This window comes from Narcine bancroftii, chromosome 4, assembly GCF_036971445.1.
Source record: "Narcine bancroftii isolate sNarBan1 chromosome 4, sNarBan1.hap1, whole genome shotgun sequence".
Classification (NCBI taxonomy): domain Eukaryota; kingdom Metazoa; phylum Chordata; class Chondrichthyes; order Torpediniformes; family Narcinidae; genus Narcine; species Narcine bancroftii.
The window spans coordinates 197557429-197570038 of NC_091472.1; the positions used below are offsets into that span (position 1 = coordinate 197557429).

The 12610-nt window shown below is 40.7% G+C and overlaps 1 protein-coding gene across 1 annotated transcript in view; it reads right to left on the bottom strand.

Moving 5' to 3' along the window:
- Positions 1-12610, bottom strand: part of crkl (v-crk avian sarcoma virus CT10 oncogene homolog-like) — a 54469-nt gene that overhangs the window by 22257 nt on the left and 19602 nt on the right. The window lies entirely within an intron of this gene.

The window sequence follows — 12610 nt, forward strand, 5'->3', positions numbered from 1 at the left end:
AGACGTGGACATACCCCTCCATAAATCTTCGTCCGCGAACCAAGCCAAAGAAAGAAAAGAGAAATATATCTCAAAATGCACCAACATTATGAAGGAGGTACTGCTGGCAGCCTTAAAATGCATCAAGGTGGACAGATTCCATTGCCTAACCTGGTACACTCTCAGATGTTATGGGAAGCATGGGAAGGGATTGCTCATGAACTGGAAGGTGCTTTTATTTTAGGATAAGCCACAAAAATACAGGCCAGTGAGCCTGACATTCTACTGGAGAGGATCCTGAGGGAATAGGATCTATTGGCATTTGGAAAGTCAAGGATTGAATAAGGATAGCTCATATGGCTTTGTTTTTGATTGATCACATGCAAGAAATCTGAGTAAACCTTTTGAAGAGGTGACCAAGAGGATTGACAAGGGCAAGGAGATGCTGATTGACCACATGAACTTTAACATGGCCTTTGACATAGTGAGCCAGTCCAAAGGGTTAGAATGCATGGGATCCAGGGCAAGACTGATTGGCTCTTGATTAGCCAGGGCATCGAATGTTATGGGGAGAAGGCCATGCAGTGAGGCGGAGTGGGAAAATGAATCAGCCTATGATTGGATGACAGGGCAGATTCAACAGGCTGAAATGCCTGTTTCTGCTCCTATATCTTATGGGCTTATTCTGCTAGGCCTGCTTCTGGTGTGCATGAACCCTTTGGTTCTTTGAATTTTATCCTTTGCCAATGTAACTATTTCAATGAGCTGATATGCAATATGGTTGGTGAAGTAGACGAATTCGAGCTGGAGAGATTTCTTATTACTATTACTGCCAATGGTGGCCATAGTCATAGTCAAATATGGCTTGGTTTTGAAAGGCATTGTTCACAAGCAATTGCTTCCTCAGAAAGGTGCAAGATTTCAGCTTAGTTCTGATTGATATAGCTGATGCCAGTTTGAACATGGACTTTGTATATCCTTAAGGCAGCCACTTCTAAATTTAAATCAGACATACAGCAGGATAACAGATTCTTCTTGTGCTGTCCAATTGCACCCAATTAACCTACAATCCCCGTACATCTTTTTTAAGGGTAGGAGGAAACCGGAGCATCAGGGGAAAACTCATGCAGGCCTGGGGAAAAAGTACAAGCTCCTTACAGGCAGCGCCAAACTTAGTAGTAGCTTTGCTCTAACTATGCCGTCTTTATAAAGGGAGAAGATCCATATAACTGGGGTGGTCTCAACAGCCGCCAAATTATTATTTGCATCCAAAAACTATATTTTGAGCACAAAAATCTAGGTTGACATTCCAGTTCAGTAATGATGGGTGCTCTATTTTGGATGAGATCGTAGTCTTGCCACAGATGCAAAAATCCTGATGCACTATTTCAAAACCCAGAGAAACCCTCCAATTACAATTTTGTCTCATCTAATCTGTGCACAGATCAAGTTCCCCACATTCAACAACATATTATTATATATCAGAACTATTTCAATGAGTATAAGCTGTTTCAACACTGCACAAATATTTTTATTCCCCCAAATGATCTCGAAGGATTTTGTGTCTTGAGATATCCAGCAGTCATTCTGCTCATTCAACAAGATGTACTATATACCAAGAGCTGATATAACCAGGTGGCAAGGCAGTGTTTCATTTATTCCACTATCCTTTTGAAGATAAAATCTCTCAATAGATATCTCTCCCCTAGAACAGTAAACAATACCAATCTTGGTCATGGTCATAATAGACTGAAAAAGAGGTGCCTTGAACTTTTAAACAAACTCCAGCAAAAGAACAAATGCTGACCACACACAATAAATCACAATTCAGTTTGATGTACACCAGTTTGATTTTAATGCATGGGTTAGCATGTGAAAGCCTCAGATTTATGCAAATTTAACTTTCTGATAAGAATATTATGGCATCAACAAACAGGTGATATGAAAATTGATGCTGGTCTTCAACTGCAAGATATTCACAGGTTGGTAAGCTGTGTATAGCAATGAAAGATGTAATGCAACCCTGAAAAAGAGATATTTATGGGGGGGGGGGGGGGGGGGCTGATAAGGCAAGTATATAAACCACAAATGGGAGGTCCCCAGGATTACTGAAGAAGCTTGATGTAAAAGTTCAAGGACCCCTGAAGATAGAGAAGTTAGTTAATGAAATATACAGGATACTTTATTCATTGGCTGTGACTTAGAATACAAGAGTAATAGAAACAATTAAACTACTGCTGAAGAACCATCTGCATTTCTGGTTGCTACATAATAATGATGTGAATGTAATGGAGGGGGTATAGAATATTGTGTGCATGGAGTGCTTTAGTTAAGAGAATGAGTGCCTGGATAGGCTGGATTTATTTTCCATAGAGCAGAGGTGGCTAAGGGGGCACCTGAGAGATGCACAAAATTATGAGGGGGACAGAAAAGAAGAAAATTTTACCCAAAGGTAAGTGTCTATGAGGAGAGGAAGTAGGACGTTTAGATATTTGAGACGGAAATATTAAATCCTTGCAGTGGCAGACATCTGGAATTCACTCCAATCAGAGGAAATGGTGCAAGCTCCCATTTTTAGCAAATTGGTTAGCATTTGTAAGCTGTAGAAGGCATTGGACTGAATGCTAGGAATATGGATTAGGACTTGATTGCTGGTACAGGCACAGAAGGGCCAGTTTCCATGCTGTATGATCCTGACAATGGATCCAAAAGAAAATCAGAAAAGGGCCAGACAAATATGAATTTCTACTTTTCAGTAACCGTAAACTGTACTCAAGAAACACATGTGTACAAGAGAGAAATGTAAATTAAAAAGTGCAAATACAGAAAATATAAATATCCCAAAATAATGTGCAAGTCAGAGTCCTTAAATTAATCTGATTGAGGTATTGTTTAGGAGTCTCATGGTGGAGGGGTAGCAACTGTTTCTGAACCTGGTGGTAAGAGTCCTGTAGCACTGATGCCCCTTTCCTGATGATAGCAGTGAGAACATCGCACATCCTTCATGATTGCTGTTGCTCTCTGACGGCAGCGTTCCATGTAGATGTTCTCAATGGCAGGGAGAGTTTTCCCTGTGATGTATTGGGCTGTGTCCATTAACTTTTGCAGGGCTTTCTGGTCAGAGGTGTCGGTGCCCCCCATACCAGGCCCTGATGTAGCAAGACAGCACACTTTCCACTACACATCTGAGAAGCTTGCCAAGGTTTCCAATGACATAACGAACCTCAGCAAACTCCTGAGGATGTAGGGGCATTGATGTGCTTTCTTCACAATGACACTGGTATGTTGGGTCCAGAAAAGCTCCTCTAAGATGATGACTCCTAGGAATTTAAATTTGCTTACCCTGATCCCCTAATGATCACTGGATTGCACATCTCTGGTTTTCTTTTCCTAAAGTCTACAATCAGCTCATTGGTCTTGGTAACATTCCTCCAGTTGTTCTGGTTTCACCCCAATTTCCAAAGGCATATGGGATTATTTAACTGGTCATGTGGGTGTATTTGGGCAGCACTTGCTCATGGACTGGAAGGGGCTGTTACATGCTGTACCCTTAACAAAATGAAGAATCATTTAAATAATTTTAGTGGTGATAAGGATCCTGTCAAAATAATGCAACAGTGAATGGTTTTGCCTTTGGTCTGTTATGTCACTTTCTCTCGTGCTATCTTCGCCCTTCTGCAATTAAACCAAACCCACCATGGAGCAAATTGCTCTTCAGGAACATCAGTGATTTTCAAGTATGAAAATCCTTTATTTTGGTTTCCTCTTTCTCAGAGGCAGGTTGTCAAAATCCGAAAGTAGCTCGCTCTAAAGATCTGGCCCCAAATAGCAAACAAAAATATTCCAGTTCCAAGAGACTGACAATATTGAAATTGGCAGTTTTCACAACTCTAATTTCTCTTACCTCCCTTACCCTGACCACTCTGGGATCTACATTCCCTCCAACTCTGGCTTTCTCCAAGACAACCCAATTTCCTTCATTTTGTTCACTGGCAGCTCATTTTTTCCCACTGGTTGATGACAGACCTGCATTAATTCCCTGAACCGCTTTACCTCTTGCTCTTTAAAATCAGCTTGTACTGAGTTACCTTTAGTGCCAAATTTAGTTTGATGGCATTTCTGTGAAGTAGCTTTGGACCATAAATATCATGCAAATTTATGATAAGCTATCAGCTGGGAAGAGGAATGCCAGGCTTTGTTTCCCTTTCTGTATCTGGATGGCCTGAAGCCAACTGTAGCTTCATGTTCTCACTACACCTGCTGAGTCCAGCTCATGCTGGAAACTGACCCTGGCATGTCAACCGGATTGTTCAATATCCATTTCCATGAGTACAACGTTTCCCTTGGAAGATCAGATTGGGATAAAAGAAATTAAATGGACGAGGCCAGCCTTCAAGTAACTAAGCTGTCGGGCCTGGGTCCGTATGATTGAATTCTCTCCATTGAAGAACATGTTTGACATCTTGTTAATTCTGATTTATATCCCAAAGTTATATAAAGGAATTTCCTTCAAATGAAATATACATAAATACAGGAGCTTGAACAATTAAAAACCAAAAATGCTGGCAAGAAAAGCAATCTGTAATTTATAATTGGAGAAAAGCTACTGCTATTACTTTGGGGGAAAAATGTTGAGGAGATAGGGAGGGAGAGGCGACAGAAGGATCTGAAGAAAGTTAATTTTCAAAACAATAAGCACAAACACACAATCATCTTCAAAAGAAATATTACACTGTTTTCTGCAGGATTTGAAAAGAAATATGAATATTTCTGGGATTTCCAGGAAAGGGTCATGAGAAAGTTGGCTACCACTACTGAAACCACGTTGCTTCAAATTTTCTTCTGAGGAAGCAATACACATGAAGAATGAAAAAACGGTGACAACTTTCCAACCCCAGCATCTTGGATTCAATTCCGACTTCTGGTGCAGTCTTTGTGGAATTGAAAACATTTGTCTTGTGAGTGTGCGGGCTTCCCCACAGGTTCTCCAATTCCTCCTGCATCTCAAGGATGTGCTGGCTGAACACTCCAGGTGGTGGTGGGAGAAAGGGACATGCTGTTAATTGGCATGTTTGAATAGGCTGCAGGAAGAGGGAAAAATTGATGGGATTTTGAGTGCACGGAATGGCTTCTTTCAACATTGAAAAGGAAAGCGCAGAAATCACTTCCTGTTATCAATATTAAAATCCAACTTCTACATTTACTGGCCAAATTTTGAAAAGTAACCTATAGTGAAAATTTTGAAGGCATGTAGTAACTTTTTCATTTTTTTCTTGGCCATCTTGAACCAACACACTAATAGCATCATGAAGAAAGCACGCCAGCGCCTCTACTTCCTTAAGAATTTGTGGAGGTTTGCTATAACCCTGACAAATTTCTACAAATGTGTGGGTTAGTATGCTAACCAGCTGCATCACAGTCTGGTATGGGGACACGCATACCCCAAGGATAAAGCCCTGCAAAAGGTAGTTGTCACAGCCCAGGATTTCACAGGCAATACCCTCCTCACCATTGACACCATCTACAGAGAATGGTGCCATGGAAGAGCAGCAACAATCATCAAGGATCCACATTATCCAGTACACACTCTGTTCTTGCTTCTACCATCAGGAAAGAGGTATAGACTTGCAGCACCAGGTTCAGGAACAGCTGCTACACCTGGACCATCAGGCTCCTAAACAATAAACATAGACTCATTTAAAGACTCTTATTTTTTCACTTCATTTTTTTCTTTTTCTTTCAGTATTGCAGTTTACATTTCTTTATTTGTTTACATGTATTGAGTACATTATTTTGCACCACTAAAAAGCGGTAATCCTGCCTCACCTGCAGGAAAAAGCATCTCAGGGTTGTATGTACTCTGACAATAAATCTGAAATCGGAGCCTGACAGCTGAGACTAGGGCCAAAATGTACAAGTATGGTTGTTACCTAAAATTCAGCAACTGATTTATGCCAACAAATACTGAAAGGACTCAGCCAGTTGGACAGCACCTGTAGAAAAAGAAACCTGCTAATGTTTCAGGGCAAAGACTTCCTCAAAATTGGGAAAGAGGGTCTCGATAGCAGAGAAAGTAGAGGTAAGCAACTGGGGAAACACAGGGTACGTCAGTAATAGAGTGAAATGGTACTGACGTCATATGCTCAGTTAAATTCCTTTGTCTGAGCAATATGTTGCTAATGCTGTGAAGAAGTCTGGATGTTGTATAATCTGACCTACTAGGGCAAGCTAATCAGGCTAGAATAAATAAAAGAAACAGGAAAGGAATGGCAAGAACAAATGGCCAGTCTTGGAAAAAAAAGCAATAAGTTATCTGAAGTTAGAAAATTCAATAGGTTGCAACGTATCCAGACAGATGAATTGTTGTTCACTGGATCTCATAACAGCAGAGACCACAGAAGGGCCAAGAGTGGGATGGTGAATTAAAATCATAGGTACTGCAATCAGATGCTTGGAGACTGAGTGCATGTCCTCTGCAAAGGAAATTCTCTCATTTGCTCTCTTTGGTACTAAATAGAACTGCATTTTATAGAATTGTCTTATTGCATATTTCGTCCTTTTTAGAATATCCCTGTTTTAGGCTGCAATGCTTGCTTCTTTCCCCAATATTCTAGGCTCCAGGAATTTCAGCAAAGTAAATCAGGTCACGGAGTCATTCTCCAATAAAAGCCAGGTGAAAGAGCAGAATTGTCATTGTACAAAATGCTCCAAAATAAAAATCCCATTGTTGTTCTTCTCCAAAGATCTACATTGGTTAAGGGAATGTTTTAGCCATAAACGTTAATAATCTCAGGTGAAACTTTCAAAGGGTTCTGCCATAGACTCCCAGGAAAGAAGCATGATGAAAATCAGGCAGAGCAACTACTAGTAGTAATTATGCTCCCTTAAATCTGTGCCTGGTGAATTTAGCCAACTTCAGAGTTTTAGTCAGAGTCTGATCTACTGTTTTTGAGAGAGATCACCTTTCCCTGCATATTTCCCTCTTTACAATGTTCTCACCACTACTCCCTTCAACTGTTCCCTCTCATCCTTTTCATCCCTCCCCCAAAAATATTGACTATTCGCTTATCAGCACAATGCTTTCTGAATATCCCACACTAATGATGTTTGAGTAGGCTGTTTCTTTGGCTTGGCTTCGCGGACGAAGATTTATGGAGGGGGTAAATGTCCACGTCAGCTGCAGGCTCGTTGGTGGCTGACAAGTCCGACGCGGGACAGGCAGACACGGTTGCAGCGGAAAATTGGTTGGTTGGGGTTGGGTGTTGGGTTTTTCCTCCTTTGCCTTTTGTCAGTGAGGTAGGCTCTGCGGTCTTCTTCAAAGGAGGTTGCTGCCCACCAAACTGTGAGGCGCCAAGATGCACGGTTTGAGGCGATATCAGCCCACTGGCGGTGGTCAATGTGGCAGGCACCAAGAGATTTCTTTAGGCAGTCCTTGTACCTTTTCTTTGGTGCACCTCTGTCACGGTGGCCAGTGGAGAGCTCGCGTAAATACTCCATTGTTTGTTTCCACTGCAAAGAATTAAGTTATTTTTTTTTAATCAAGTTCCTCGCCAGGTCTTCATCCTTCTCTCACACAGGCAGAAATCAGGGCCACAACATTCATTTGTGAGTGTCCATCTACTTTCCTTCTTTTCTTTTTCCAGAAGAAATTATTTCAAACAATTGATTTCAAAAATAAGATTTACTTGTGTCGGGACAGGCCGCAGAGGTTCCCTGCAACCAGAGGTCAAAGGTTGAAAATGCTGAACACAAATTACATGGTGCAAACCCAAAATTGTCCCTGAAGCCAGCACTCTTGTTGTTCTTGGTTAAAAGCAAGAAAAATACCCATCCCCAAACAACATAACAACAGAAGATACAAAACATTCATGTAATTAAAAAGAGTAACTAACACATCAGAAATCATACTCGTGGTGATTAGTTGACAGCCTTAAATTTCTGCCCAATCGCAGACTTGAGAATTGACAGTTGGCAGATTCCACAGCAATTTTAATACGTAAAGCTTTAAGTTAACATGACAATTAATCAATGGCTCTATTATTCTAAGTGTGGATGGACGTCAGAAATATGAAGGCAGTGATCATTCTATTGGGTGTATTCTTTAGGTCCCCAAATATAGTCACTCGACCACTGAAAAGCAAATTTTGATAAGGTGCAAAAAGGATGGCAAAGAAATAGTCAGGTGTGTTCCAGGATTCTGATGCAGGATGTGGACAAGCCAACTGGAGGAGAGGCCAAACTGGGTACTGAACCTGCTCAGGTGATAGATCTCTCAGTGGGTGAGCATTTTGGAAACAGTGACAACTCCTTGGCCTTTAGCATAGCTTTGGACAAAGATGGGAGAAGATTTTAAAAATGGGCGTGTTTAATTGGGATGGGCTCATTATGTTGGAATTAAACAGAAATGATGAAAAATAGATGTTGGAAATGGACAGCAGACATATGGAGGATATTTAAGAACATCCCACTGAGGCAGGGAAAAGATAGTAGGGAAAGGAACCATGGTTAACAAGAGAGATGGAACAGCTAGTCAAGAAGGAAGCATACATCAGAATCAGGAAACAAAAGTCATGAAGGATTCATGAGAATTGTATGGTAGCCAAAAATCAACTTAGGAGAACTAGAGGGGGGCATGAAACGGCCTTTATAAGTAGGATGAAGAAAACCTCAAGGAATTCTACATGCCTATGAAGATAACAAGAGTGTAGAATCACTTGGAGATAAAGTGGCAACATGTGTCTGGAGGTAGGGGAGGTCCTAAATGAATACCAGAGAGGGGGACCTTGGTCAATGTGAGGTCAGTGTTGAAAAAGAGAAAATGCTGGATCTTTTTAAAAATAGCCAGATAGACAAGTCCCTGGGGCTGAATGAGATTATCCCCAAGTTACTACAGGAAGCGAGGGAAGGGACTGCTGGAGTATTGGCGATGATCTTTGTGTCCTCAGGTACAGGAGAGATGTTGGAGAATTGGAAAATGGCAAATGTCTGAAAGGTAAAAGGGAAAATACTTGGAATTTATAGACCAGTCAAGGGAAAAACTATTGGAGGGGACTCTTAGAGGAAAGGTTTATGAACATTTGGAGAAGCATAATCTTCTCTGGGATAGTCAGCATCGCTTTGTGAAGGGCAGGTCATGCCTCAGGAGCCTAATTGAGTTTGTAGAGGTTGCGAAAGAAATTGAAGGTAGAACAGTGGATATGGTGTATATGAATTTCAGTGAGGAGTTTGACAAGGTTCCCTATGGAAACCTTAATTATGAAGTCATGAGGCATGGGAAACACAGAGTCTTGGCTGCTTGGATTCAAAATTGGGGGGTTGCCTGAGGAAGCCAGAGGGTTGTAGTATATTTAATGCATTCTGACTGGAGGTTGGTGACTAGTGGAACTCCACAGGGATCCATTTTGGGATTTATGTTATTTGTGATTTTTACAAACTACTTAGACAAAAAAGTGGAGGGGTGGGTCAGCAAGTTTGCCCTTGAGAAGGGTTGGAGGTGTATACCGTAAAGAAGGTTGCCGTAGGTTACAACAGGATATAGACAAGATGCAGCGTTGGCACAGAAAGATGGCAGATGCAGGTCAATCCTGTGAAATGATGCACTTTGGAAGGTCAGACCTGACGGGAGAGTACACAGTCAATGGCAGTATACTTAACAGCATAGGGGAACAAAGGGATCTTGGGATTCAAGTCCATGAATCCCTGAAGGTTGCCTCAAGTTAGTAGGGATAAGATGTATGGTGTGCTGACTTCACTAGTCAGGAGGGATTGAGCTGAAGAGCTGTGAGGTAATGTTGCGGCTCTATAAAACTCTGCTTCGACCACATGGACTATTGCATGCAATTCTCGTCATTGCATTACAGGAAGGATGTGGAAGCTTTGCCTGGAATAGAGAACATGTCTTACATAGCAAGGTTGACTGAGCTGGGGCTTTTTTTTGTTGGAGCAATGAAGGTGAGAAAAGACTTAGATATAAGCAAGATTATGAGGCATATATAGGGTGAACAGCCAGTACCCTTTCCCAGGGTGATAACAGCAAGTACCAGAGGACATCTGTTTAAGGTGAGTGGAGAAAAGTTAAAGAGACACCAGAGACAATTTATTTACACTGAGAGTGGTAGGTGCCTGTAGAATGCATCGCCAGGGGTAATGATGGAGGCTGGTACAATAGGAACATTTAAAAGACAAGATAAATAGAGGGTTCACAACATTGTGGACTGAAAGGTCTATTCTACTGAATAAACTTCTGACACAGAGTATCAGACCAGTGAGGAACTGGGTGCACTGAAGACAGTTTTGTGTTTCAAAAGTGCTTTTCAAGCCAGCAAGAAAGGATTTGAGGGAGAATTTCAGGGTTTGGAGAATAGCAGTAAAAAATAAAATCAGCTTACCGTGAGGTTATGCACTATGAAAATGATTGGATGAATGTTTGCAAATCCTCAAATTGAACTCCATGTTTCAAGTAGTAAATGGAAATGGTCAACCATCTCTCTTTAGAACTTTGACGTCCCACAACAAGACTTTCAAAGCATAGTCACTGTTGTGAAGGAAATGTGGCAGAATTGGCACAGTAAGTTCCCATTGAAAGAGAGCTAATCTTTTTTAAAATTTCTAAATGTGGGATAAATGTTAGCTGGGACTCTGTTCTTCAAAATATTTTTACATCTGAGACAGAATGTTGAGCCTCAATTTGAAATCTCATATTGAAGGCATCTCAAGAAAGCAACACTCCATAGGTATGGACTGTCAGCTGGAATGCTGTGCTCATTAGATTGGTGCTTGTGAACCTGATGCATAGAAAACTATAGGTGTACAGTACTTTCAGAAATGTTGCACACCAGTTTGGAATATAATGGATTATATTGCAAGGGTTAAGGTCTTAAAAATATACAGTGTTAACCTGCCATGGCAATGAAGCAGCACAATTAATCAAAACACACATCCTCCTAAAGACACTATTGCAGCAGTAATAGGGCAGCAATTCTGAGAAAGGCACCACAGTTCAGTAACCCTCCGAATCTCACACAACACATAAATGATCAGAATATTCAGTGCTGTTCAAGCATAACCAAAGAGATCTGATGATGGGTATCACTTTGCATGGCTACACCATTCTATCTGCTCAATGAGTTACTGTCAAGTGTAGATTTAGTCCAGCTACTGACAGATTTCCAGGGGTTTTCCTATCACTTTATTTTTGCTCATGATAACAGTACATTCAAATGTTTGAAAAATGGAAATTTGATTACAATAGCTCTGCCACAATCATCCTCATCTACAACAGGTTTCCTTCACCATCATCCCTGGGCTTGCTGACTTGCATTTGTTTCCAGAACAGCAACACCTGGTTTAAAATTTTAATCCTATCTGGTCTTGGAATGGATCCTGTCTTTTTGATTTGAAATCATCTCACATATGTGGGAGAGTTAGTGGAAGTTTCAGATCAAGAACCTTTCATCAGAACTGGCAAAAGAGGGGCATATAGTTTTTAAGTTTAGATAAAGTCACTGTGTGGGGAAGAAAAGGAGAATAGAGGTGAAAGGTAAAATTCCGTTGGAAATGTATGCAGACAGATTAAACATCAAAGTCAAGATAATCTCTTCATTTAAGCTATGCAGGAAACCAAGAACAGATCGGCCAAAATGGGAGAGGAAAGAAACAAAGTGTTAGGCAAGTGAATGCTTGGGGGAAATTGCACTCGTAAATTGAACGGCGACAATGATCCACAATCAGGTTACGTGTACAAACTTAGGTACGACAGGGATGTCAAAATTCCACTTTGTTTCTTCGTTGCAATTGATTTTTTTAAAAAACAGATAATGTAAACAAAAATTCAAATATTTGGCCCAGGAGGAGGAGAAAGAAAGGTAGGATTGCTTTTTAAACACTGGTAATCTTTCAACCCTCTCAGCTTTACTCAGTTCTGATGAAATGCAATTGCTGTGTTCTGAAATAGTCACATTTACTTCTCCACAAAGTCCACCTGACATGCTGGATATTTCCAGCAAGTTTTTAAACATAAAACTACTCTGCTGTCATTTTAACAGATTAGGTCTGGGGTAGCATTATCCAATGCCCTGGCAAACAATTAAGAAATCAAACCAATGGTTGGCATTTCATCTTAATTTCATCTCATAGGGCAGAGGGCGGCCTCCATTTCTTCCTCAAACAGTCCTAACCAATTTCCCTCCACTAACACGTATTTGCATGGCTGAACTCATTCTCACATTGAACAAAATCAACTGCATTCACTTAATCCAGATTAATGGTGTAGCTATGGACACTTGCCTGTCTTTTGAAAGATATATGGAACAATTTTTGTTTCAGTCCTACTTGAGCACACTCCCATATCTCTTTTTCCAGGACACACTCGTGCAGAATTTGAAGATATTATTTTGCTTACATTTTTCACCTTACTCTCACCTTTACTTGGTCCTTCTTGTACCTGTTATACAAATCAGCATCCCTTTCAGACATTCGTTAGATTGGTGTTTCATTTTGAATTTTGGACAAGTGCTCTTTGGTTACATCATAACCAGAAAAATGTACAGGCAGTCCTTGGGTTACAAACATCCAGGTTACAAACAATTCGTACTTATGAACGGGCACATGATATTACCTCACGAACGCTAAA